Genomic DNA, 26302 nt, shown 5'->3' on the forward strand with positions numbered 1-26302 from the left:
GTCCCCTCATCCTTTACTTCCTGTTCTGAGCCTCTGCCAGTGCTTCTTGACTGCATGGGCTGCTGTCTAGCTACTCATCTTCTCTATTAGAGTTCGCCTTGATCATAATATCCAAGCTTGACTATTTTCTGAACATGGGCTCATACACAGCTCAGAGCCCTCAAAGACGGACCCTCTTCTATTCACGACCACTGCAAGGTTTGGGCGGTTATGAAGAGAGCCAGGCTATGAAGACTTTAGTTGGTAATCGCACAAGGACCAACATACAACGCTCCCATGTGGAGAGTAGGTACGGTTCCATGGCAGGTCCGTTCTCCCTCGACAGTGCAGTCAATGTCTTCAATCCACCAGTAAAGTTTGGGCAATAATGGGTTAACTTTCAGGCAGCAGAAAGAGTTTTCTATAAAACTTAGAGGGATATTTTAAATAGCCATTACTGAGCTATCAAGATTTAGTCCCTATGTATGAAATACATTCACTGTAAATAATACATGACATTTTTTTCTCTTTACAATTTACTGAGAAGTCTAGCCGAACTTTTTTTTTTTTTTTATGACATCCTGCTTATTACAGAGATTTCTGCACATTACAGAGAACTGGCTTTCTAGACAGGACGGTGCCCTCTTGTTGTCACATCACTGTGATGTTGTTGTGATTGTTTAGTTTCTTTCTTCTAGAAAAGTGAATTCAAAGAGAGGACCTTGTGATGTGCGCTAGCAGCCTAACGAAGCCACACTCATCATCTCATAGTTCACACAGAGCCCCGAATAGAACTGAGCGCCCAAATCCAAATTAGTAGTAAAATAACTTAAATAAAAGCATATGCTTTAGCCATAGAGCATGATGTGTGCGGTTACGATCCTTTTTCGCTTCGGTTTATTGCTTTGTTTTTTCAAATATCGGCCCCTTAAGGAAGTACCCCTCTCTCTCTCTTTTAAACGGCTGCCGATCTCTAATTTGGGAACCAGCTTTATAAGCCTGCAACCACTACGTGTGGGCTGCACACCTGTTCCTCTAATACCTGCCGCCTGATGTCTATAACACAGCAGAGACAGAGATACATCTGTCTGCAAAGATTTACAAGAAGGATCACTGGAGTTGGCCTTGCGTGAGAGCAGTGGTGGGGAACATTCATCTAAATACAGGATGCTTAAATGGGCGGTTCTCAAGCTTCAGCATACTTTCAGATCACCTGGGGATTTGTTACACCCTCTGACTGTCAGGTCGTAGCTCGCGAGTTTCAGAGTCAGAAGATCTTGGAGGGGGCCCAGAATTTTTTAGTAAGCACCCCGACTGGTCATTCTAAAACATTCATGGGCGGCCATATTTCGGGACTCACTGGGAAAAGGAGTCTGCATGTCCACTCCCCGGCTTACAGAGTTGATAGACAGACTCTCACAGTAGGACCACAAGGGCAAACTCACTGGCAAATACAATACACAGCCACTAAGGGGAAACTGGGGGTGGTCGTAACACAGCACTCTTCCCCAACCATGACCAAGGCAGACCAGCTACAGGGTAACGTAACATGGTGGCTGGCTGAGAGTGTAAATCATGGAGCCAGACTGCCTGGGTTCAAGTCCTTGCTTCACCAAGGACTTCACTTCTCTCTGCTTCCGTTTCCTATTCTCTGATATGGGAAAAATGTTAAGCATTGGCCTTACAGAATTAATGGGACGTGTCAAGAAATGAAAACAAGCAGAAGACAGAGAGCAGCACTTCACATACAGGGGTGCTTAGTGGCTGGGGTGTGTGTGTCTGATGTGGTTAGGGACAGAAACCCCTGCTCAAAATAGTCACTGAAAAAGTAACACGTAGAATCCCATGATACAAATCGAGAGCCAAGATACAGGTTTCTCGTTTTGTTGACTTAAATCTGCACGTGGACTGTGCTGCAGCCACTTCCCCCTGCTCTCTGGCATCTGTTTCCACCTCCCCGCGAGCCAGCTGGATCCTCCTCCCTCCTCAACCCCGGGGGTTAGAATCTTCTTGCTAGTTTACCTGTCAGGCTATACCCAGGCAAGTGATGGGCAATGTTGTGAGTCAGGAAGTCTCCAGAGGAGCTGGGTCGTTTCAAAGTGGGTCCCCAAACCCTGCTTAGCTTTTAGAAGCCATGACTTGGTATCCTCATTATTGGGGTTTTGTCTCAGAAATTCTAGGAATTTGGTTATCTTTTCTGAACACTTATTTTCTTAGCCTTTTGCGGCTCATATACATCTGAACACACTCATCTACTCCTCCGGATAGGGCTTTCCAGAAGGCTGATGTTGCCAAACCCTGCGAACTTGACTCAGTCACATCCCTGCTCTCCATCGTTCTTCAGTGGTCACTCCCTGAACTCTTTCCCTCCTTTGTCAGATTTGAAGGTTCTATCCAGCTGGACTATATTCTCTCATGGCTCTGTATTTTACAAAGTGATCCCTGAACACAGCGTAGATTGGTTGTTTTCCCTATTCCATTAATTTGGAAATGCCATCACCACGAAAAGCCATGTTTGGGGCTCAACCCCTGTAACAAGACCTCTTCCTAGACGGCATTTCTTTAAATCATCAACATAGGACCCAGTGTTGTGTTTCAGGCACCCAGTTGTGGTCTCAGCCCCCTGTGTCACCTACGAAGCAACCATGACCTCAGTAAATGGGATTTTGCCTCCATCTGGCCACGGCATTTTCAGCAAACCACAGAATCTACAGCTAAAGCCAGCCTAAGAGGATCATCTACTACAACCTTCTGGACTTTCCGCAGAGAGAAGCATAGGTTCTGTTTAAGAGACTTGTTCAACGTCACACAGCTGGGGGGCAGTTTCCAGTTTTCTGGTTGCTCCAGCAATCTTCCCACCAACGCTGATGTCCCAGTGAAGATAAAGAAGACATACTTATGAAAAAATATATTTGACACGCCAGGAGGATGACAGATGATACATCAGAACCATTCTCAGGAGGGTCCATTCCCAGCACTACATTAATTTTTGCCTTAGTACAAAAGGAAATATACTTTAATTGTAAAATATGTTTAAAATACAAATAAACAGAAAGAAAAAAATGGAAACAGTCCGCTCTATCTCCACCTAAAAATAGCCAATCATACCCTGGACATTTAGTATCTACCGTCCCAATGTTGTTTCTCTAACTTGGACGTGTGTACAACAATGAAATGATGCCATGCATGCCATTTTATAACCTGCCTCTTTTGCCTAAAAATATAATGCACCTTTCTTATCATACTGTCAAACTTCCTTCCTCATCGTCGTCTGTACCACCTGCCAAGTCCTCCACAGTACAACGAATCTCCTTTTCTTGAACATTTCCGGTTTCTCCCAAATTTTTTAAAATTATCAGCGACTTTGAAATTAATACCTTTCTAGCTAAATTTCTATGCAGACCATGCAAGACTCATAAGGATGAATTCCTAAAGTTGGAACTGCTGAGACTAAAGTATGCACAGTAGTGAGGCTTTCGGTAGGTGCCGACAAACTGAGAACTATATTTAAAGGAGACACTGACGAACTGGAAGGTGTCCAGAGGATGACAACCCAAATGTCTATTCAACATGTCCTCGAGGCAGGCTGAAGGGTCTGGGTGTGCCTGGCGAACTCAGGCAGGAAGATGAATTCCCTCCAAAGGGAAAGGACTTTTGTTTTCCTGTCTGCTTCCTTGTTTCTCGTTTAAAGCTGATTTAACAATGTCAGGGGACGCCATGGGGGAATGAGAGTCCCTGTGTCGTGTAGAGGTGGCCGCATCCCCGCTTCTGTGCTGTGCTTCGTGATGCTGGGGCTGGGCTGTGCAGTCACACTCTTCCTTGCCAGACCATGCCAGGGGGCTCCCTGTCGGCTTCCGCCTGCAGGGATCACGAGAGGAAAGCTACAAGAGGGGCAAGGCTGGCTCCTTCCACGATCTTCTGATCCTTTCAGCATCACCCCAAGGATGGTTCTCCATCTTGGCAGCTTCAAGTGATCTCATTTCATTGTTTTTCCATCACTCTCAGATCCAACTTCATCCGCACAGCTCCCTCCTCAGAGATCTGGTTCCTAGCTCCTGCAACCCTTTTCTGAGCTCCTAAGTTTTCATAATTCTGACTCTTCCCCTTGTTCCCATCTGTCATCCCAGCTGACAGCTGCCCCCGCCCCTTCTTTACCTTTTCATTTTTCTACTATCTAGTTAACAGTTCTTTATACTGGATTCTCTCTATTAAAATGACTGGTAGGATCCTAGTGTCTTTAGTGGACCATGACTGATACGGTTCCCTATCACTGGAGCTGGTAAACTGAGAAGGAATAACCTCATGTCCAGGGTATTATAAAGGCAGTTCCTGAACTGAGAGAAAGCTAAGCCAGATCACTAGTCTTAAAAGCACTTCTGTTAGTGCAATCCTTTTCACAAATATAATCTCATGCCCAACTCAACGTGTACTATGTAACAGCAGAGGTGCTTTGGCTGAAATGGGAGTGTGGAGGATCCTGCTGCCCCTTACTTGCCTGGCCCCACTCCCCCAGCAGATTTGCAGAGCCCTGTTTCCTCCTGCCTGGCCCCATCATTCCGTGGAACTCGGGTTTGGTAGAGCCCAGTCTGGCAACCACTAATCCACACAACTTGAGTCCCTTTCCAAATCTCATGATTCTGGAACTATGCAATTCTTCTTGCATGGTCCAGGGCTCTCTGGACATCTACATGGCCCCAATAACAGTTCAAGCAAAATAGAAGATCTGGGCCACGGGGTGCCTAGTAAGCACCTGGCTGCCCCGTCTACAGCCCCTTCTTTCGACCACAACCAAGAGATCCCTTCCAGCCAGGCTGGGGTAACACGGTGCAGGAACCATTATTACTGAGTCACTGCCATGCCTGCTGTTAACAATAGGTCAGCGTTTTTCATTATGAGCCTCCTTCTTTCAGAGGTTTCTAACATGATTTTAAAAATCTGCTCTAGCTTAAAGTTTGGCATGAAAGTTCTTGGCTCCAGGCTGTACTTTCTTTCAGTGAAGCTACTAAAAGTGTGTTTAGCTACTTTAGAGCTCAGAGAGAGCACTGAAAAGTCCTGAATAAGAGAAATCTGAAGTTTGAAATGCCCCCTTTCCCCCTCAAAATCTATTAAGCTGCCATTTCCTTAAAAAAAAAAAATCCAGATGATTTGCTCAAAATGTAGGCTTTCGTTTTCCATTATTAAATTGAACCAGGCCTTTGTGATACTCCAACTATTTAAAGATAAAAGAGTTTGATGCAAACAAGATATTTCATATTAAAGGTGTCTTCCCACATCCATCTTCCACTATAGTTTAGTTTTAGCTTACATCTTTACCTTCTTTGATTCCCTCCTGAAAAGAGGGTCACATGGCTTTTGAAACACATCCCAAACTGTACATTTTGCATAGGTGATATTTATAACCTGCAGAAACTTTTCTTTATATCTTCTCTACTACTCTCAAGAGAGGTGGTGAGTGGTAAGTATCACAATTATTCCCTCTTCGCAGAAGAAAAGATTTAAGTTAGAGAACTTGACTTACTTAAAATCCTGGGCAAGCCAGACTAGGAAGCAGATTGCCTCAATGCCTGCCCTGTGCTTGCTCAGAAAGGGACGCTGCCTTCCTAAACGCCTGCTGCACAAGCAAACCATAGAGAAGACAGAGTAAAGGGGAGGCCACCAGTCCAGGAATGTCTGCAAACTGGAGCAACTTGTTCTGATGGGATTTCCCTCTCTGAGGAAGTTCCTCCAACCAGGGGAGGCTCAGGCAGGTCCAGAGTCCTCCCTCTGCACCTCTGCTTTGCAGACACAGTTCAGGTCATGACCAGGAAAACAACTCTATCCCCACACTTGTCCTCAGTGCTAGGAAGGGCCTGTGCTCTGAAGAAATCCAGAGATATATGGACTGAAATCCTAGCTTTACCACCCACAGCCAGGGGCAGCCACCAGTTCCACTACTTGAGATGCTCTCTCTTCTGCTCCTTTTGTCCCCCTCCCTCCGCTCATTTGCTCTCTCTAAATTAATCAATCAATTAATTAAATAAAAACACCCAACACACAAGAGAAATTCAATAAACTATAGCTGTGATAAGCAAGCATAAACACTGCCACCCAAAACCAAAACAAAACAAAACAAAAACTTGAAAAGGAAAGAAAAGAGAAGAAAAAAGAAAAAGGTAGGTATTCAACAGATATGAAGATGCTCCTCCCTAAAAGATGAGAAATAGCAGGGTCACTGAAGACTACAAACAAGGACCGTGTGGGAAGCACCGCTGGAAAAGTGTGCAGGAATCTGCGGGCTTGTAAGACCCAACGACTCTGGATATGCTGGCCACCGAGCAACCCGCCTTATGGTCCAGCCGGTGACCGTGGGCTGTGCTTGCTGGACCACCTTATCCTTTCTTCCCATTCCAAGATGTGTCACCTGTCAGTTCACCCATTCATCTTTCCAACAACCTTGCATTCTTGAGCATCTCCTGAGTACCTACTGCATCTCAGCATCATGCTAGGCCCTGGGGATACAGAAGAAAGTGTTTTAGGGTCCGGTCCAGGGTAAGCTGTGGGGATTCACCTCAAACACACAGTCTAAGGGCCTCCAACTCAGTAATCAGAATAAATAACGTTTTGATGCAGTACTTTCATTAATCAACATCAATATAAAAAATACCAAAACTTTAAATAAAGACAAGATTCTTGAATAGGGCTGTGTTGAGCCATACTAGAGTTGAAGCAAAAGTGAAAACCAGTAATACTGACCTGGTCCCATTTAAAATTTTTATATGTTATCCATCATGGGGCGTTTTTTGGGAGGGTATTAAGATTGATCACTTCAAATATTACACTAAAATACTACTTATCTGGATTAATGAGCTTTTTTTTTTTAAGATTTTATTTATTTGACGGATAGAGTGAGCCCAAGCAGGGCGAGTGGCTGGCAGAGGGAGAAGCAGGTTCCCTGCAGGGCAGAGAGCCCAATGTGGGACTCGATCCCAGGACCCCTGGATCATGACCTGAGCCGAAGGCAGAGGCTTAACTAACTGAGTCACCCAGGCTCCCCTAATAAGCCTTAGCCCCTCAGATTGCTGGCTCCAATCTTGGTCCTAAATGGGACAGGTCTAATAGTCAGCTGAAACCTGAAATCCCCCAGAGTCACCATGGGAAGCAATCTAAGGCATGAGAGATCTATCATGGCTGAGAAAGCTCAAGGAAGGAGCAGGCAACACAAGGCTGGCCAGGAGTGATGCCCCAAACCGGGCCTGCTGCGGGCTCTTCTTCCCACCCCACCCATGCAACCTTCACGCCTCTTTTACCCTTAGACAGTGGGAGGTGGTTCTGTTTACCATTCGCAGACCTTGGCCACACACAGTCCCACGAACCAACCAGGTATCCGCAGGCAGGCTTTCTGCTCTGCGGCATGTTGTCCCAGCCTTGCCCCGGATGGCTCTTGGTCGTGATGGTCGAGTCTGCTCCAAGACCGTGTGACCACAGCGGTTCCCTGAGCTGTGCCCGGGTTACACGATGGGCTTCATACTCACTGCGGTCCAAGCACTCGAATCCCAACATAGACATAGACTACCATGCTGTGTGGGGACATGAGTGCCAGACACAACTGGAATAAACATGACCCACTTGATTTCTTCTCAAAATACTCTGAAGCATCCAGTTCCTCTCTCCCAGGTTTACCCAGGCAGGGCTCTGCCCCGTCGACCCTTCCTACTCTGCCGCATGTTACTGCTGTAAGCAAGTAAGTGAGCCCTTGATGTCAGAGGCATTCAGCTGTTAGTTTATCAGACTACATTCCCCAGCCCCCCTTGCACCTACATTGGGCCATGCGCCTCCTTTGTACCCAATGAGGGTGAACAGTAGAGACTTGCCCATTTTCAGACTTCCATGTGTAATCCTCTCTTCCTTTGCTCCCCATCTGGCTAAATGGAGAGAACGCTGTAGACTTCCAGAATGATGGAGCCAAGGTGGATAGAGCATGGGTCCCTGGATGAATGCAAGGAGAGCCCCCAACTAGATGGAAATAAACTTTGCCTAGAAACTTGAAAATAAGCTCACTGACACCTGGGTGTCTGTTACAGCAACTAGCCTATCCTGACTAGTATCTTCCCCAACTAGACTACAAACTCCTCACTGGCTGGCTCTGTATCTGATGCGTCCCCGTATTCTCAACAGAGGGAGAGCACATAGTAGACGTGCAGTATAATCCTGTGGTAATTAGGCACTTCCATTTCCCTCTTGAAGCTGTCATTAAAAAGTACGTCCACCACCATTACCAGTAGAATGACTTATCATGAATCGCTCTCCATCTTTTTATACTGAAAATGAAGGCAAAATATTCCTAGAAACCCCTGTTAATTGTGATCATGAAACAGAGTGATTTCTGCTTCTTAAATCCGCTTTGTAATCAGCTAATAATCTAAATATAAACAAACACACAAAGGCAAAGGATGGAGTCAGAAGGGGAGCCCCAGACACATCCTTGAGTTTTCCTCTGGAAAGATTTCTAACGCGCTATAGCGTCTTAGGATATGTTTCTGCTCTGTGCATATCACAGCTGACATCTTGTCAAAACCAGGGGAAATAATTGCATCCCCGAGTAAGAGGATCATGCAAGCAGCACTTTCAATGTGGCACTGCTCATCAGCACCGATTTACTAACATCTTACTGTATACAGCCGTGCGTGGCAGGAGGAAAACGTAGACATCCTCACCAAGGGTTAGGCATAAAAACAAAATCTTATGCTTCCAATTCAAAAGAAGAAAGAACAAAGGAAAAGAGGACAACATAAGAATTGGGGTTTCTTCCTCTTAGAAATAAACTTTTAAAGAAATCTGAGTCCTAGTCTGCTCACCTCCATTTAAGATGGGTGGACGAGGCATAAGCCAGACTGCTTAGGTCTTGAGGGAGAAGAAAAACAACCTATCTTATGAGGTTATTAAGCTAACACCTCAGCAAGCCGCAGGCATGCTACTCATTTATTACACAAAACCGAAATCTTCTGACAGTCCATAATTATGTGCTGAGAACTCTAATGAGTAGCTCTGCACCAGAAGGATTCACAAAACTTTGATCAGTGTCCCGAGAGACAGCGGGTCAAGATAAGCCTTGAAATCTGATTAACATCACCCGTTCCCATCTAGCATTCTAAAAACAGTTTCAAGCTCTCCATTCTTCACCTGGATATTTTTGAAATATAATTTTGTCAAACATCCTAGAGCAATTATAAAAAAAAATATAAAAAGTCACTTTTGGAACAGACTTAAGATAAAGTTTATATAATTTCCCATGTACAATTCCCCATACCTTTTTGATCCTAAGGCCATGATCATGAAAAAGTTACACTGTGGGGCTCAATGCTATACTATATTAGATGGAAACTGGTTATCATTTTTTATCTTGTCTTCTGCAAGCGAGCAAGATTTTAGAAGACCTGGGCTTGAGGTGGTGATGTGCTTATTTTTATTTATTTATTTTTTTAAGTAGAATCCACAGTGAGTGTGGAGTGTGCAGGGCCCGAATCCACCACCCCAATATCAAGACCTGAGCTGAGCTCAAGAGTCCGACCCCCAAACCGACTGAGCCACTCAGATGCCCATGAAGTGATGACGTGTTTAAATCGCCCATCCTGGGGCACCTGGGTGGCTCAGTGGGTTAAAGCCTCTGCCTTCAGCTTGGGTCATGATCTCAGGGTCCTGGGATGGAGACCTTCATCAGGCTCTCTGCTCATCAGGGAATCTGCTTCCCCCTCTCTCTGCCTGCTTCTCTGCCTACTTGTGATCTCTGTCAAATAAATAAACAAAATCTTTTAAAAAAATAAAATAAAAAAATAAAACGGCCATCCTCACACCCTTTTCTCTCTTCCCTTTGGTTTAAGACACATGAAGCAGGGAAGAGAAATGTGATTTAACTGAAGCCAAATCATCTGGAGAAGGAATGGAACCCATGCCATGGTTTCATCAGTTTGGTTCAAATGAGAGGTGTGTGTGTGTGTATGTGTGTGCGTGCATGCACGCATGTGTGCAAAATGAAAACACAACTGCCCTCTGGTCCCTCTTAGTAGGGTTAGAGAAGGAAGGGCAAAAACAAAATGAAACAAACCAGACACTACATGCCACTACCCCAAATGCCTGCATGCAAGGTAGACATCACTAATCAATACCCCACTCTCTCCCACTGAGCCCCGCAGTCTGTGATCCTTACTACAGCCCTCTCCGCACCGGCTACCTGGCACATGGAATTGAGACACTAAAGTGAAATCCAGTTTCCAGCTCTGAGTCTGTCCGATTACTAATGAATGTTTGAAACGGAAAGACATCAGAATTGCTCAACTCCCCTGTTTACAGGTAAAGAAAATGAGCAAAGGAGATGTTAATTGACTTTTCAAAAGCAAAACAGCCAATCCACAGGGATTTTTTAATTGAAATCTTCAGATTTTTAAAATACTCTTTCTTGGCATGATTTATGCCATCGAAGGCATGTACAACAACGCTCAAGAATAAAGGGATTTCAGCAGGCTACCAGGTCTGTTCTACAAACCCAGACAAACAAACAAACAAAAATCCACGGCAGGAAGTGTCGAGCTGGAAAATCACTCTCAAGCTTGAAATGCGTGCGAGGCAATCGGCCAAGCTTCTTGTAGACCCTGTCTTCTGAATCATTTGCCTACATCAACACTGGCTGGTATCACTTGCTACTTTAGGCCAGAAATAAAAGACGATCCATGTAGAAATTACCTCTAGAGAAAGAAACTGCCTCTGCTGGGCTGTTCTGGGCTCACACCACTTACACCCAGGTCCCATCTGAAGGCCCACTCCGCTTCAGGGGGTCAAGATGAAGCCATTCGGGGCTCAGAAGCTATTCAAAGTCCGAGGCCAGGTTTTTCAGAACAAAACAAAACTTTTCCAGTCCCAGTTTAATAATGATTATTCTGTGTTTTTGGCTTAGTAGCATTAAACACCCAGGAAGGAGTCCTCTGGGAGGGAGAAAATGACTATGAAGCCTTTCAACCCTCTGATCTATCATCTTCCTTCTCCATCTCTCTCTCTCTGACACACGCGTGCACACACACACGTGCACACACACGTGCACACGCACTCCCCCCATCTGAGAGGAGCCCCTCCATCCTCACACTGAGAGGAGCCCCTGGAACACCGTCCATCTTGGGGTTCCCTAAGCATGAAGAACTCTTGGGAGCAGCATCTGTGCGAGAAGAGGGAAAAGAGAGGCAAACGGCTCGTGTGCGAAGCCAAAGCCTCCAGCAGGTTCTCCGTGGTGGAGGAGAAGCAGCCACGGGGAAGGACTTCACACAAGGAGACGACGAGGAGCAGCTGGGGAGGAGGTGGAAGTGGGTGACAAAGACATGAAGCCAGAAACGGAGCTGTGAGGAAGAAGGGGGAAAAAAGGCTGAGCAGCCGAGAGCTGGTGGTTAAAATAACTCGTGGTAACAGAGTGTTCTTTGTTACCACACACTGCTCTTTGTTACCACACATTACAGAGAGTTATAAACAACAGAAGCATGCCGTACACTAAAGCTGCTTTTCAGGCTCTGGGCTCCGGTGACCTCGCAAACTCCCTGGCTTCCCCCTTGTGTAGACGGATACTGTTCCCAGGACCCCAGGTCGGGGCTGTGGCCATGAATCTCGGCATCTCCACCGACATACGGGAATCTTCTCTACTATCTGGCATCGTGCTCGTTGCAGAGACGCCTTTTGCGTTCACACGGATGCGGGTCAGGAAGATGCAGACAGGGCTGGTCCCATCTGTGAGGAAAAGGGACTATCGAGGTCTATAAGCAAAGGGATGCAAAACTTTTCTGAGGGAATTAAAAAAGTCCAGAGAAAATGATCTCATTTGGGTCTATACATAAAATTAGACACTCAACAGCAACAAGAAAACAGCTTGCCTGGGAAGACAGTGGACGGACATAGCCCAGGCTTCGGTGCTGGGAACGGACGCCCCGTGGTGGCTCTAGGAACCTTCTCCCTCCCCCTGCACTGATCGCCATCTCTCCTTACTGCCACCCTTCCCTCCCTCATGTGGCCTCTCTTCTACCAACCGCAGGGGGGCAGGGTGCACTGAGGAACATTCTGGTGGGAGGAGAGACAGTGCGTCCAGCCCTACTTCTTCCCATGACGCCACATGACAGCCAATGGAGCCCACCAAGTCACCTCTGCCCCCTCCGAGGCCTTCCCCTCTGACCTTTCCTCCTCACCACGTCATTCATCTCTGCCCTGTGGAGCCAACACGGACACTGTCACTGGCCGAGCTCTCTCGCGGCCTCCACTCCCCTTGACTTCTCAGTCACGGTAGTCAGACACTAAGGGGCACTTCCTCCTTATTCAGACTCCCCCGCTGTGCGGCTCTAGACCGCATAATCAATCACTGAAAAATTTCCTCTATCACTGAGGGCTTTTTAAAGACCCACTGTTGCAGAGCTGATGTTGTCTTAGGGCTGCTTTTTCTCCTTGTTTCTTACTCTGCATCCTGAGAACGCTCAGTTTTTCACGAGACTGTGGGCCAAGACTACGGACAAAGGCTCCGTCTAACTCATCTTCGCACGCCCCTTAGCAGGAGCCCAGATCCCGAGCTGGGAATGGGCCTGATCCCTTCCTGTTGTCCTCAGAGCCCGTCGCTTGTTCTGTGAGATCTCTCAGATCTGGTTTCTCATCATTCCCACTGCTGCCTTCTCACTTCATCCTGGCTCAGGTTATGGCCCGAGTTATAACCTAACTTCTAACCTAACTCATCTAACTAATTAAATAACTAATTAACTAATTAATTAATCTAACTAATTAACCTAACTTATCTAACTAATTAACTAATCTAACTTATAACCTAACTAACCCCACACTTCTACCTCCTTCCCATCCGCTCCAGCCCTCAAGGACCACCAAAATTATCCTTCTGGAAGACAGTCACGCCTCATCTCCCTACCATGACCATACTCTTTGAACTGCTTCCCTTCGCCCTTAGTGGGATGGTGTCCAAATTGTGCAGGATGCGAAATTCGGTGCCCCTGGTAATTTGGCCTCAACTTCCAGACGTATCTACCACTACGCGTATCTTACGCCCTAGCCCTGCTGACCAACATACATTTTCAAGCTTCTCTTTCTCTGAGTATGTGGTTCTGAGGGCCAAGGATTCACTTGCCTCTCCTTCAGCCCAGTGAAACCTGCACCCGCAAGTGCCAGCTGGAAGATCAGGGTCTCCGTGAAGCAGCCCCAGCACCTCTCTGGGGCGTGAGTCATGACTCCCTCCCCGAGTTATCAGAACACTTAGCCCGTGTCTCCATCCTATCACTGAACAGGTTACAGCCCAAGCCCTACCTGTAGAAGTCCCACACTGTGAACACTCGGAGACCAGAGTCCTGGTCTTGGTATTCCAGGTCTTAACACAGCACCGGGCACGTTTGTGGAATGTTCACTGCACTTGGTTGAAGGCAATGAAATTTCAAAAGAACCGATCAGCAACAAATCTTTCACAATTAATCACACAAGGGAAATTGTGAAAAGTGGGTGTCTCTGGAGAGAAAAAGCGATGGAATTTGTCAGAGACAGACCTACTTTCTACCGTATATCCTTTTAATGAGCTTGAGGTGTTTTACCACCTACGAGCACTAATTTTTAACCCAGTCCGAGGAGGTGCCTGGCCCTGTGCACAGTGGGGATTTTAGGCATCGTGGAAACAACTTCACTAACCAAAGAAATCCATGAATCTGGGGTAGATTTTTTGTGTAGATTATCCTATTTTCCCCTCAGCTCCCACAGAGCCGTGCCATTCTTCCATTGTCACGTGCTGTACAGCCTGCGAACAGAATGATCTATGCACGTGCCCTCCCTGCTGGGTCATGAGCCCCGAGAAGGCAGCAACTCTCCACTCCTCACCTTCACGGCCTCTACGAGCTTCTAGTGTGGTGCTCTGCACACACGTGGCCGTCACTTATAACTGTTTAATGGAATGGGACTGACCATGAAAATATGGCAAAGTTTCAAATTTTAAAAAAAAGTAACTATTATGCTAGTTTGCTGCTAATAATCCATGTTCAGTGGAGGTAAGGAAGAGGAAGCTAAAATACTGCTAAGAGATAACAGTGAAAATATGAGGTTTATTACGGTCAGAGTACAGAGCTAGAATAGCCGTAAAAACATAACGTACTTTGATATTTTGCCATTCCTAATTTAGGTGGTAGATTCACATATATTATCCCTTCTGTACTTATCTTGGCAATATGAGCACTGTTCTTTCACGTGAGAGCCCTGAATATACAGGCAGAGCCCCCACTCTATGGAACCACTGTCGGCAGAAGATGAGGAAAAGTTCTGAGATCGAAGGAAGAAAAGGAAAAATGGATTCTGAGATGATATCCTTATGCACAAAACAGGACAACCATCAGCAATTTCCAGGTAGATCTAAAACCTCACTCCCCTGGTGGGAACACTCCAGCCAGATCCTTTGGAGCAGGAAGCAGTTTGCGAGCCCCCTGCCGTGGAGGAGAACAGAGCAGGATGTGGACTCCGGCCTCACATCGCTGAGCAGACAGCTCTCCTGACAATCACATTCACAGTTAGAAAACAGTGCTCGCTGCGGCAGCACGCACACTAAAACTGGAACCGTACAGAGAAGATTAGCGTGGCCCTCATGCAAGGATGACACACCAAAGTTAGAAAACAATAGGAAATTTAAAAAAAAAAAACCTTACAACAACACAGGATTCGTATATATGAGACGAATATTCACTGGGCACCGAATACAGAAATACGCAGTATTCACGTGTCTGCGTGACACGACAGATATGGGTCCTAAGGGTCCCCCAACCTTGTCACACAGTCCAAGCCTCACCATGTCCTCCAGGAGGTCCTCCCCTCTCCTCCTGCCTCTCCGACACACACACACACACACACACACACACACACACACACACACTCTGGATTCTGAATTCACCCAGCCCTGCTTGTCCCATGTCACCACTGTTCACTTTGCACCATGGTTAGTGGGCGTGTCGTCAGCCCGGCGGACTTCAGATCACTTGCACAGAGACTCCACAGCTCAGTCACTCACCAGTAAACTCTACTAGTTCATGACCCATGGAACGCAGCTCACTGGCAAGACAAGGTCTGATCACAGCCTGGCAGATCTGGATTTGTCCTCTCTCCCCACAGGCCCTATGAGAATTGTTTCTCGAAGGGAGTAAGAAGAACGAATATAGTACAGAGAAAATAATAAAAGCGAAGTTAGGGGCATAGAAATAAGTCCTTCCTCTCAGGCTACTTGCAATAATTAACTGACTTGCCTCCTTTTGGAAACAAGCATTAGGTTTTATCTTCTTTTGTAGTCCCATTGCTTAGCCCAATTATTCACACAAAACATAAGATTAATAAATAGCTGGTGATTCCGTTAGTTAACTAGAAGGGAGAGAGAGGTAAGAAAAAGCAATGTTCTCAATTAGTGCTCACTGAAATGAGAAATAAGTGAGTCAACAGACGAAAAATACAATTCTCCCTTACTTTGCCCATCCTAAGTGTGTCCTAAGTGATTTAATAAGGTGTCTGTCCCTTACCCCAAATTTGAAAGGATATTAAAAGTTCACAGCAAAGGAAACAATCAATAAAACAAAAAGACAACCTACTGAATGGGAGAAGATATTTGCAAGTGACATATCCAATAAGAGGTTAATATCAAAACTATATAAAGAACTTATACAACTCAATTACCCCAGGCACCTCCCCCCCAAATAATCCAATTTAAAAAAAAAATAGGCAGAGCACATGAACAGACATGTTTGTGATGGCTCTGCAAAGGAGACATCCAGATGGCCAACAGACACACAAAAAGATGCTTAATATCATCAATTATCAATTATGGTGTGTGTGTGTGTGTGTGTGTGTGTGTGTGTGTCAGTCACAGACTATTACTCAGCCATCAAAAAGAATGAAATCCTGCCATCTGCAATGACATGGAGGGAGCTACAGTGTATAATGCTAAGGGAAATAAATCAGTGAAAGACAAATACTATATGATTTCACTCTTATATGGAATTTAAGAAACAAAACAAATGAACAAAGAAAAACAGAGACAAACAAAACATGGACTTAACTACAGAGAACCACCTGGTGGTCACCAGAGGGGAGGGGAATAGTGGTAACGGATGGTGAATGCATTTAGAATTGCATTTGCCTCTGTAAATATTTACTGAGACCAACTCTATATAGGGTGTGTTTCCCATGCAGAGAGGAGAGAGATAGATAAGAGTTGTTCTTTCCCTCAAGGATCTTATGATCTAGTATCATGTTCTTTGAAAACTGCAGTACCTTTTACTATGATGCAAAAACAAAAACCCTCAAAAAAACCCCCACAATGAAATTTCACAATATTTATAAAATCATATGTTTTTTAAGCCATGGCCAAAAGAAATGCATTCCTTTTCAAAAAGTACGAGTATTCCACCGCCAAATCCCACACGGCAGCCTGCTGATCCAAAGGGCCTCACCCCAAAAGGCCTAACTTCAGTCCTCAGAAAGAAAATGAAATAGGCAAGTCTTTGGAGTTACCCATGCCTTGAATGTGACAAAAACATCTATCTCCGTATGTCCATGTTAAAAAAAAAAGCTGGTGGGAAGGCTTATCCCCCACAACTTCCTTTAAACAAAATGTAAATGTTTGCTTTACTTTCATTTTTATGGATTGCTCCCAAAGATTTTGGTCTGGGCTAGCTTTTCATTTCTCTTAATAACCTGAATATTCATGTCTCTCACAACTGCAGTGTGATAGTTAAAACTTGGTTCTGGGGGGATACGTCACTCTATTACATAAAGGGGACAGATATCACCTACGAAACGGCTCAGTTTAATATATTTATCTCAAAATTAAAAATGAAAGTGCCTGAAAAGTCTAATCTTGAATAGTGTATATTTTTCCCCTCACGAAATTTTAAGAGGGAACAAACATATGTACATCTGTGTGTCGGTGTCTGTTTGTATATTCAAGATGATACAAAACTATGTATTCACATGCATAGCTTTAAGAATTCAAGCAACACATGACTAAAGGGGAAAGGAAAACAGATCGCTATTTCAAAATTGCTGGGGAATTACTGAAGAAGAACATTGCCGAAATATAAAAATGTTAAAAATGCAAAATTAAATGTCAGGTGTCTTCACTAATAAGGTGGTGAAGAGGGAAAAATTCATACCTCCTTGTGATCAAAAAGAAGAGGACTTCTTAGTCAGACAAAGTGACACGTCCCCTTATGCATCATGTTCTTGGATTAAGGGGTGTTAGGTCCAAGAACGTTGTTCTTCATTTGGTCTCGTGTGTCCTGTGTCAGTGAGAGCTGTCCTGTCTGGGCTACCAGGGGCCAAAGGATACATCCTTCCCATTCCCACCCCATCGTGGTCAGTGTGCTTCTTCCAGAAACACCTATGGGGCAAAGCTGTGGTACAGATGATCTGCACTGCCTTCTCCCTCCTACAGAAGCCCAGCACCCTCACCCTCTTCTAGAAAACACTACACTTCTTATTGCTGGTTTCTTGCCTACAACCCCTACCAGACCTAAAACTGTGGTCCTTTCTTACTCAATATCTGAGTTTAAGAAAACCCCTCACATTCATTCATACTGAGGATTACAAGGACTCACACTCAATGGAAACAAAGAAAACAAGACTTTATTACAGTTCCTACGGTGTGTCCTAGAGAATTTGTATTTCAGCCTTCTTTGGGACTTAAAAAAAAACAAAACAAAAAACTCTGTACACTCGAGTGAGGAGACCTAAGAGCAGAAGAAAAGGAGACAGCTTCCAAGTCCACTGAAGCCACACTGCCATCCTGTCTGACACCCCCGCGCCCGTCACCTGGCCTAAGACATAGACCTCAGGCAGGAGGCATTCGGAATGGTTTCAAGGCCAAGGATGCTGGAGTCAGGCACATTCAGGCTCAGACTATGGCTCAGTCACGTGACGGTTGCCGTAGCTGCTGTGTCCCTCGGCTTCCTCCTCTGCAGGATCGGGGGAGCATCTCCCTGGTAAGGCAGGGGAAGCGGTGGGCATGACACCTGGGTTCCGGCCGGAACTGCTGGGGCTGGGACCGCCATTGCTACTCCTGCGGCAAGTGAGAGTCACTGGGCTGTACTTTCCGCCGAGAGAAGGTTCACGCGCAGCACGGTGGGTCTAACTGCCGGCTCCGGAGGCTGACTTCAAATCCCCACCTGGCCATTTTCTGGCGCAGCTAAGTTCCTTGAACAGAGTATTTAACCTCTCTGCACCTCAGCTCCCCGTCATGAAAAGGGAATGATCCTATCTATGGAGTTATTGGGCGTGAAGGGAATATGCGTGAAATGTTTGCAAGAATTGCACACAGTAAGCATTTTTTCTACTTAGAGTGTCTGAAATTTTAAAAAAATGTGTCATTAACAGTAAGAGGCATACAGGCTACTTCCTAAAAGATAGGCATTTGGTTAAGCGACACACACCCACTCCCACATATGTACATATGTACGTATGTATATTTAATTATCCTCATTTACAGATGACAAAACTGAGCCACGGAGTACGTAAGCAATGTGCTGCGTGGCAGAATCACGGTTTAAACCCAGGCAGTGTGGTTCCAGAGCCCTGGCACTTAATCACTAGGCTGTGCTGCCGAAGAAAGTGTTAAAACAATGAATAAATGTTCCTGCTGGAAAAATACAGAAAAGAGTCAATGACCTTGACCCTCCTGTTTTCAGTGAGCAGGGACAGTTCTTGCAAAGTGCGCAAAAAGGGAGGACAAAGGCATGTGGAGGGCAGGGGAGGGCCGACGCAGTGTTCCCTCTGTAGGCCAGGCAGGGGTTTTCCAGGCCCAGTCAGAACACAAGAGCGGCCTAAAGATACAAAAAAGAACTCAGGGTTTTGGCCCTAAATCCAAAGTCACTTAATTTACAGCAAGTTTTAAATGGACAAAGAACAAATGCTTATCATGGGCTTGCCCTTCTATGGTACCAAGAGGGATTGTAAATAATCAGGATATTGGTCTTGAGGAAGCTTACAGGAGGCCAAGGTAACTTCTACTTCCCTCTGAACCCAGTGGTGAGGTTGACCCCTCCACCTACAACTCCTCTGGACTGCAGCGGGTGTAGTGGCCTTGCTAATGCTCAACAGCCTGCAGCTGAACTTTAGGCCATTTGAGGTCAAAGACATATTCATTGGTCACAACAGGATGAGTTGACCAGAGGCCTTATCAATTCATCAATATCCCCAAGGCCTTACCTCATAAAAATCCCATTCCAAAAACCTAGCAATTTTAGGTCAACTGTGTGTTGAATCAGTGTTTTGCTACTGACTAATTCTTGGGAGTGATTCATTGCTTTTCTCATCCTGTTTGAGTTGAATTTCCTGTCAACGTCTCAACTTTTGGTCCTTCTAGATCACCTTTTCAGGGGATGCTCCCTAATAAAAGACTTGAAGCAACCTAAAATCTCAACCCAAAACACCAGAAAATGGACAGAAAGAGATGGGGAAGAAACACAAATGAGCTGAGGAACAAAGGAGAAAATCAAATGAGTCACTGGGTTCCTAAAAAGATGAACATTTTTCATCTACCAAATTAGCAAATACTGTGTTCCTGAGGTATGGAAGCAACTGGCACTCCCACGGATGTCAGTGACAGTGCAGACAAGTGCCCATGGAGGTGAACTCTACCAGTATCTGTCCAAGTTTAAATGCACACACCCTCTAGACAAGATATTCCCTGGACGCAAACCTTATAACCGGTGCCATCTCATGACACCAAAAACTCATGCTTAAGAGACAGGTTTCTATGGACTGGCTGGCATTGGAGTTGTCCATTACCGTTGACTCTTGAGCAACCTGGGAGCTCGAGGCGCCAGCCCCACACGGTTGAATATCCACGTATCATTTCTGACTCCCCTACAACTTTACCAATAGCCTACTGTTATTCCGAAGCCATACGAATAACATAATACAGATTGTATCAATATTGTACTTATGTTAATACTGTATTTATCATGTATTCTTACAATAAGGTGAGCTCCGGAAAGGAAATGGTGTTGAGAAGATCATATACCCATTCGCGGTGCTGGACTCTCAACAGGGCACATCGGTGGCGCCGTCCAGTTCAAACCCACGTTGTTCAAGGGCCAAGTGGACTTCTCTTGACCCTGCCAACAAGCTCATAAGGTACATATTATTATCTTACTTTTTATAGGTTAGGAAACTGAAGCTCAGAAGAGTTAAGTCATTTTCCGGATTCCAGAGCCAGCAAGAGATAGGGCAAGGGATCAAAACCACCTGGATTTTACCCCAAATCTGGGTTCTTTGCCCTTTGCTGTATTTTCTATACACCTGATAACCCAAACTTAAAGAAAAAAAAAAAGTCCTCATTGCTGATTTTTGTCAAACCAATGCAGCATCTGAATGCAAACCAAAAAGAGAAATATATTTTTAAGGGAAAACAAGGAAAAAGAATAAAGATAAGTTGTTCACCAAAGTATTAAATAGACAATTAAAAATAAAAACTTCTCTGAATCACTATAAATGACTTAAAATCTATGTTTCTACCTAGTGCTAAAATAACCAGATGACTTGTTGTTAATTGATTCTATTTAGACTAAGGTAAATATGGGTGTTTGGTTCTTTTTTGCCGACCGGTTGTGTTACAAAGACATAGACTGAATCACTCCTACACCTAGTCCAGGAATAGTTCCAACTCAAAGGTCATTTGTATTGTTAACGCATACCAAAAACAAAAATCGCACATTCCTCCTATGAATAACTCCAGAACTCTAAGTCCTTAATGGCCCTTTCTTTAATTTGGTCACCATTTATAATTTTTAAAAAGCAGGGTTAAGGGGTATGGGGTGGGGTGAGAGCCCTTACTTAACGTACTTAAATCCATCTAGTGGCTGAAGGACTAAATCAAAAACTAAAGATGAACATGAAACCTGAAACTATAATTCCCCTGGCAGATAACTTACATAAGCTTCCTGACACAGGTCTTACAGATGATTTTTTTTTCAATCTGACATCAAAAGCAAAAGCAACAGAACCAAAAATAAACAAGCGGACTGTACCAAACTAGTGAGAGAGAGAGAAGAAGAAGCTTTTGCACAACAAAGGAAACCATCCACAAGATAAAAAAGCAACCTACTGATTGGGAGAAGACATCTGAAAATGATCCATCCAATAAGGAGTTAATATCCAAAATGTACAAGGAATGCACACAACTCAACAGCAGAAAAAGCTCCACAACAATCCAGTTAAACACTGGGCAGAAGATCTGAATAGATGTTTCTCCAAAGAAGACACACAGATGGCCAACAGGCACATGACAAGATGCTCAACATCACTCTTTATCAGGGAAATGCAGTCAAAACCACAGTGACATGTGACCTCTGACCTCTGACACCTGTCAGAATGGCTAGAATCAAAAAGACAAGAAATACCAAATCTTGGTGAGGATGTGGAGAAAAGGGAATCCTTGTGCACAGTTGGCAAGAGTGTAAGTATGCATCCACTGTGGAGAACAGTGTAGAAGTTTCACAAAAAATTAAAAACAGAATTACCAGATAATCCAGCAATTCTGCTTCTGGGTACTTACCTGAAGAAAATGAAAACCCTAACTCAAAAAAAAATACATGAGTCCCCATGTTCATTGCAACATTAATTTTAATAACCAAGACATGGAAACAACCTAAATGCCCATCAGTGGATGAAAGGATAAGAAATACACACACGCATGCGTTGGACTGTTAGCCATAACAGAAGTATGAAAAATTCCCATTTACAACAACATAGACTGACCTTGAGGGCATTATACTGAGTGAAATAAGTCAGACAAAGAACGACAAATCCTCTATGATCTCTCTCGCGTGTACAATCTTTTAAAAACAGAAAGAACAACAACGAAACAAGTTCTTGGGCTCCTGGATACAGAGAATAGTCTTGTGACAGCCAGTGGCTAGAGGTGGGGTGGAAAAAATGGGTGAAGGGTCTCAAAAAGTTTTTAAAAAAAGGGAAAATATTGCCTAGATATTATAAATTGGCCAAAGTTGAGGGGGAAAATGCCTGCTGTGGGCTGTAGAAAAATTCAAGCATTACTCAGGTGAGAGAAATCCATTGTTCATAGATTCTGTATTAAGTGCTGGGGGCTTTAACGTATTATCTCTTTCAGATGTCACAGGACCGTCTTCATTTTATACATGAATATAATGAGTCATCCTGCCAGCACGTGGCATAACTGAGATTTATACCCAAGTGTATGTAGATACAAAGGCCACTTGTCCCTGTAGGAACAACACAGAGGTTAAACTGTAGCCACTAAAAAAAGCAGAAGGGTAGATACTGAGACACAATGCCCAACCTAGCATAAATATGTTTTGTTTTGTACTGAATTACCCAAGTATGAATTCTGACCTCGCTCCATTCCAGTCCTCTCTCTCATGCTTCCATGGGTTTAAGAACAGTGTTGTTTTTAAAATCTTCAAAGGAAAAAAATAATAAAATAAGATCTTCAAAGAAAAGGAAAAGGAGGAAAAGAAGGAAGGAAAGAGGGAAGCAGGGAAGGAGGGAAGGCGGGAGCATGGAGGAAGCTATCATAGAGGGACCCTAAGGGCATTTTACTAAAGGAAAGAAGCCAGTCCGAAGGGCTGTGTTCTGTATGATTCCACCTCTACGGCCCTCTCGACAAGGCAAAACTATGGAGACAAGAGCATGAGTACTTGCCAGGGGTTTGGAGGAGGGAGGGATAAAGAGAGCACAGGCTGCTTAGGGCAGTGAAACGACATTGGATGACACTATACGGGTGGAAACATGTCATTATACATGTGTCCAAATCCATAGTGTGCCCAACACCAGGAGGGTACCCTAACGCACACTATGAATTTAGGTGATTACAATGTGTCCGCGTAGGCTCACCTCATCTAACAAATGCACTACTCCCGGTGCTGGGTGTTGATAAGGCGGCAGATTGTGTGTGTGGAGAGCTGGAGGTTTTTAAGAACTCTTTGTACTTTGCATTCCATTTTTCTGTGGACCTAAAATTGCTCTAAAAAATAAAATCTGTTTTTTACGGTAATCATTAACTCGCCAGAAAACAAAATTTGCTTAGAAAAGGGCACTCCTAGTTCACTCTATAACTTAGCCAGGGTCACGTCCAGGTTTTGTGGGGCCTGAAGTTTAAACAATTGGGGTGGGAGGAAGGTGAGAAGGGGCTCTTAAGAAAAGAAAAACACTAAACCAGAAAAAACCCCGATTAGTCAGAGAATTTCTAGCACTTTTGTAAAAAATAAAAATAAATAAATGATCAAAATCACAGAGTAGGGTCTGTACTCCGCAGCTGCTGGCCGCAGGGACTTCTCCCTCCCCGGTTTAGGAGTTAGCAGAGCCACGATCGACCCTCTCCACAAGGCCGGGGGTGCAGGGGGAGGCAGAGATGCAGCGATGACAAGGCAGGTTATAAACTGACCGAGGAGAGGAGACAAAGGGTGGCGTCAGCTAGAAAGAAGTCACTCATCCCTCCATGGAGGGGGTTTTGTTTGCAGAAATCTTTCTTCGCAGAGGGACCCACAGGTCTGGAGAAGAGCTCATCTCCAATGTGCTGGGGCAGGAGCATCGCTCTTACAATTTCCTGCCACCGAGAGCCACTAGGGACCAGGGTTCCGCCTACTATAAATTAAGAAACAAAAGGGGGGGCGCCTCGGTGGCTCAGTCAGTTAAGTGTCCAACTTTTGATCTCAGCGCAGGTCTTGTTTTCAGGGTTGTGAGTTCAAGCAGTGCCAGGCTTCATACTGGGTGTCAAGCCTACTTAAAAAGAGAGAGAGAGAAGGAAAAGAGTCTTCTCGGGTTAAGAGTGAAAAGGTATGAGTGAGCCTCTGCTTGCGTCAAGACTTGTAACACCAACAGGACGTCAACCTTGTAAGAAGAATGAGACAGAAACACGGGCCTACATGAAATTCTGGGCTTTGGGGCTCAGCTGACGGCAGAAGCGTGGGCTCACAGGATGCTTCCTTTACTTGCTCTTGGAGGTCACCTGGGCGCCCTTCAGTGAGAAGGCAGGTAGGTAGAGGAAGGTGGCTTCTCCCAGGACCACCTCCACCTCCTTCCTCTTCTCGTACTTATGACAGAAAACTTCAGAAATTAGTGCATAACCCAAAGCCAGATTAACAGACTCTACCAGCATTGCACACTGAGCAAATGTTTTTCCAGGATAAAATATTTTAGAAGAGAAGCAACCATGGGTGTGTGCTATCCTGTTGTACTATGTGAAGCATTTTGCTCAATGTTGATGATATTCTCTTCATTCTATCCTGACTGTGATCAACATGGATAGTTTATTGGGATCATGTCCTAAGAACCCAGTGGTGATGGATTTGCATCAGCCCCCAAAGTAGCAAGAAGGCCCATCACTCAGTTAAGGTGCAAGTGCACACACGTACACACACACACACACACACACACGTACACACACACACACACACAAGTCTGAAAAATTAAATTTCCGTATATTTGTGGGTCATTTCTGGGCTCTATTCTGTCCCACTGATCTACCTGGATGTTTGCTATATTATTCTTACAATTTTATGCATATAAGAAAAAGTTCATAACTTTTTAAAACAGGGTCTCAGTATCACACTGAGAAGCCCACACATTCTGCTACACAGCAGGGCACGGGATGATTAAAGAAGAAAGAGCCTGTGTGGTGGAGAGATATGAAAATAAAAACAAATTTCGGTCTCTCAGAATTTGATTTCTCACTGAAGCTAAGGAAGCAGGATCCATTTTCAAGACTTTGTAACACTTTCTTACTTACATGCTAATTCCTTCTTGCAATTGTGAGTACTGACTGCCTTTTAAAAAGCCTGCAGCACCACACAGAGCCATGCCATTCACTGACCTTGGAATATCCCTAATGAGATGTCCCTCTGTGATACAAGAATTACTCATGGGGGATGGGAATAATGAATGGGGGCAGCAGAAGATGAATGATATACCAGGGATACCGTTAACATTTTCCGTGAGCAAGATCGATATGCCGTGTAACAGAAACATAATAAATCGCTTCATCAACTAACCCTCACCCCTGAAGAAAGCAACTCATAGGTTTGGCAGCAGAAGCCAGTAAACAAATTACCCCGAGAGATTAATTGGATGTGAACTAAGGTCTCTGCAGCATTTCTTTCGTCCAATTGTATATACTATAACTTTGCCTTAAAACTATCAGGATGTCTCTAAACTTAATCTAATTTCGAACTTACTGAAATGTTCCGTCCTATCCCTTGCTGTAACATCATACTTCTTCACCTTTTTACTTTCTCTTTATAGTAAGAGACAATGATAAGCACTGAGACATAAAATTACAGGGATCTTAATTCAAGTACAGAGAGTGATTCAATTTCCCTTCGAAGCTTACTCATTCGTCTTTCCAAGTTCGCGCTCACGCACTGCCGAGAGACGGGACACGAACGCGCGTGCCGAGCACAAAGCGAGGGATGTCTCTGTCCGGGGCAGAGTGTGATAATCCCCGAGCTCCTGTGAGATGGGCTCAGATACACAGTCCAAGCTGTCGGACCCCTGATGCATGACAGACCAGGATGTGTCCCCGGGAGACATCTGCTCTACCCTGCTCTGGCCCACAGGCTGAGAGAGACATGTAGAGCTGAGGCCAGACTGATGAACATTGAAGAAACCTTAGGAATGAGGATTGAACTCAGCACCTTCTCATCTAGGCTGTGACCTCACTGTCTCTCTAGTATAAAACTGGACCAGTATAAACCCCTCCTTACTGGTCCATGTTCTTGCTCCCACCATGCTTCCTAATCCATTCTCCATATAGCAACAAAAGTGAGCATTTAAAACACAGGTGTGGGGGCGCCTGGGTGGCTCAGTAGGTTAAAGCCTCTGCCTTCGGCTCAGGTCATGATCTCGGGGTCCTGGGATCGAGCCCCGCATCGGGTTCTCTGCTCAGCAGGGAGCCAGCTTTCTCCTCTCTCTCTCTCTGCCTGCCTCTCTGTCTACTTGTGATCTCTGTCTGTCAAATAAATAAATAAAATCTTAAAAAATAAAAATAAAAATAAAAAATAAAACACAGGTGTGGTCAGCTCCTTCTCCTCTTAACATAATCCCAAGGCTCCCCAGTGCTTGGAGATCAAGTGCAGAATCCCGCAGCAGGGCTCACTGTTGTCAGGATCCAAGAAGGCAAAGCAGCAGCTATAGCGCTCCTATCCCCCCTGCTGGAGTCAGGCACTGGGCGGTAGGGGTGGGGTTGGGGGGTGGTCTCTATTCGTTCCTCTGGCTGCTGGAACAAAGTCCTACTAAGTGTGTGGCTTAAAATGACAAAAATTCAGTATCCTAC

The 26302-nt window shown here is 44.8% G+C and overlaps 1 protein-coding gene and 1 non-coding gene across 3 annotated transcripts in view; one reads left to right on the top strand and one right to left on the bottom strand.

The window, feature by feature from the left end:
• Window positions 1-26302, bottom strand: part of GLIS3 (GLIS family zinc finger 3) — a 504385-nt gene that overhangs the window by 246416 nt on the left and 231667 nt on the right. The window lies entirely within an intron of this gene.
• LOC123953666 lies at window positions 14536-14642 on the top strand. The gene has a single exon (XR_006820928.1). It is a non-coding gene; the product is annotated as a U6 spliceosomal RNA (small nuclear RNA).

This window comes from Meles meles, chromosome 11 (assembly GCF_922984935.1).
Source record: "Meles meles chromosome 11, mMelMel3.1 paternal haplotype, whole genome shotgun sequence".
NCBI lineage: Eukaryota > Metazoa > Chordata > Mammalia > Carnivora > Mustelidae > Meles > Meles meles.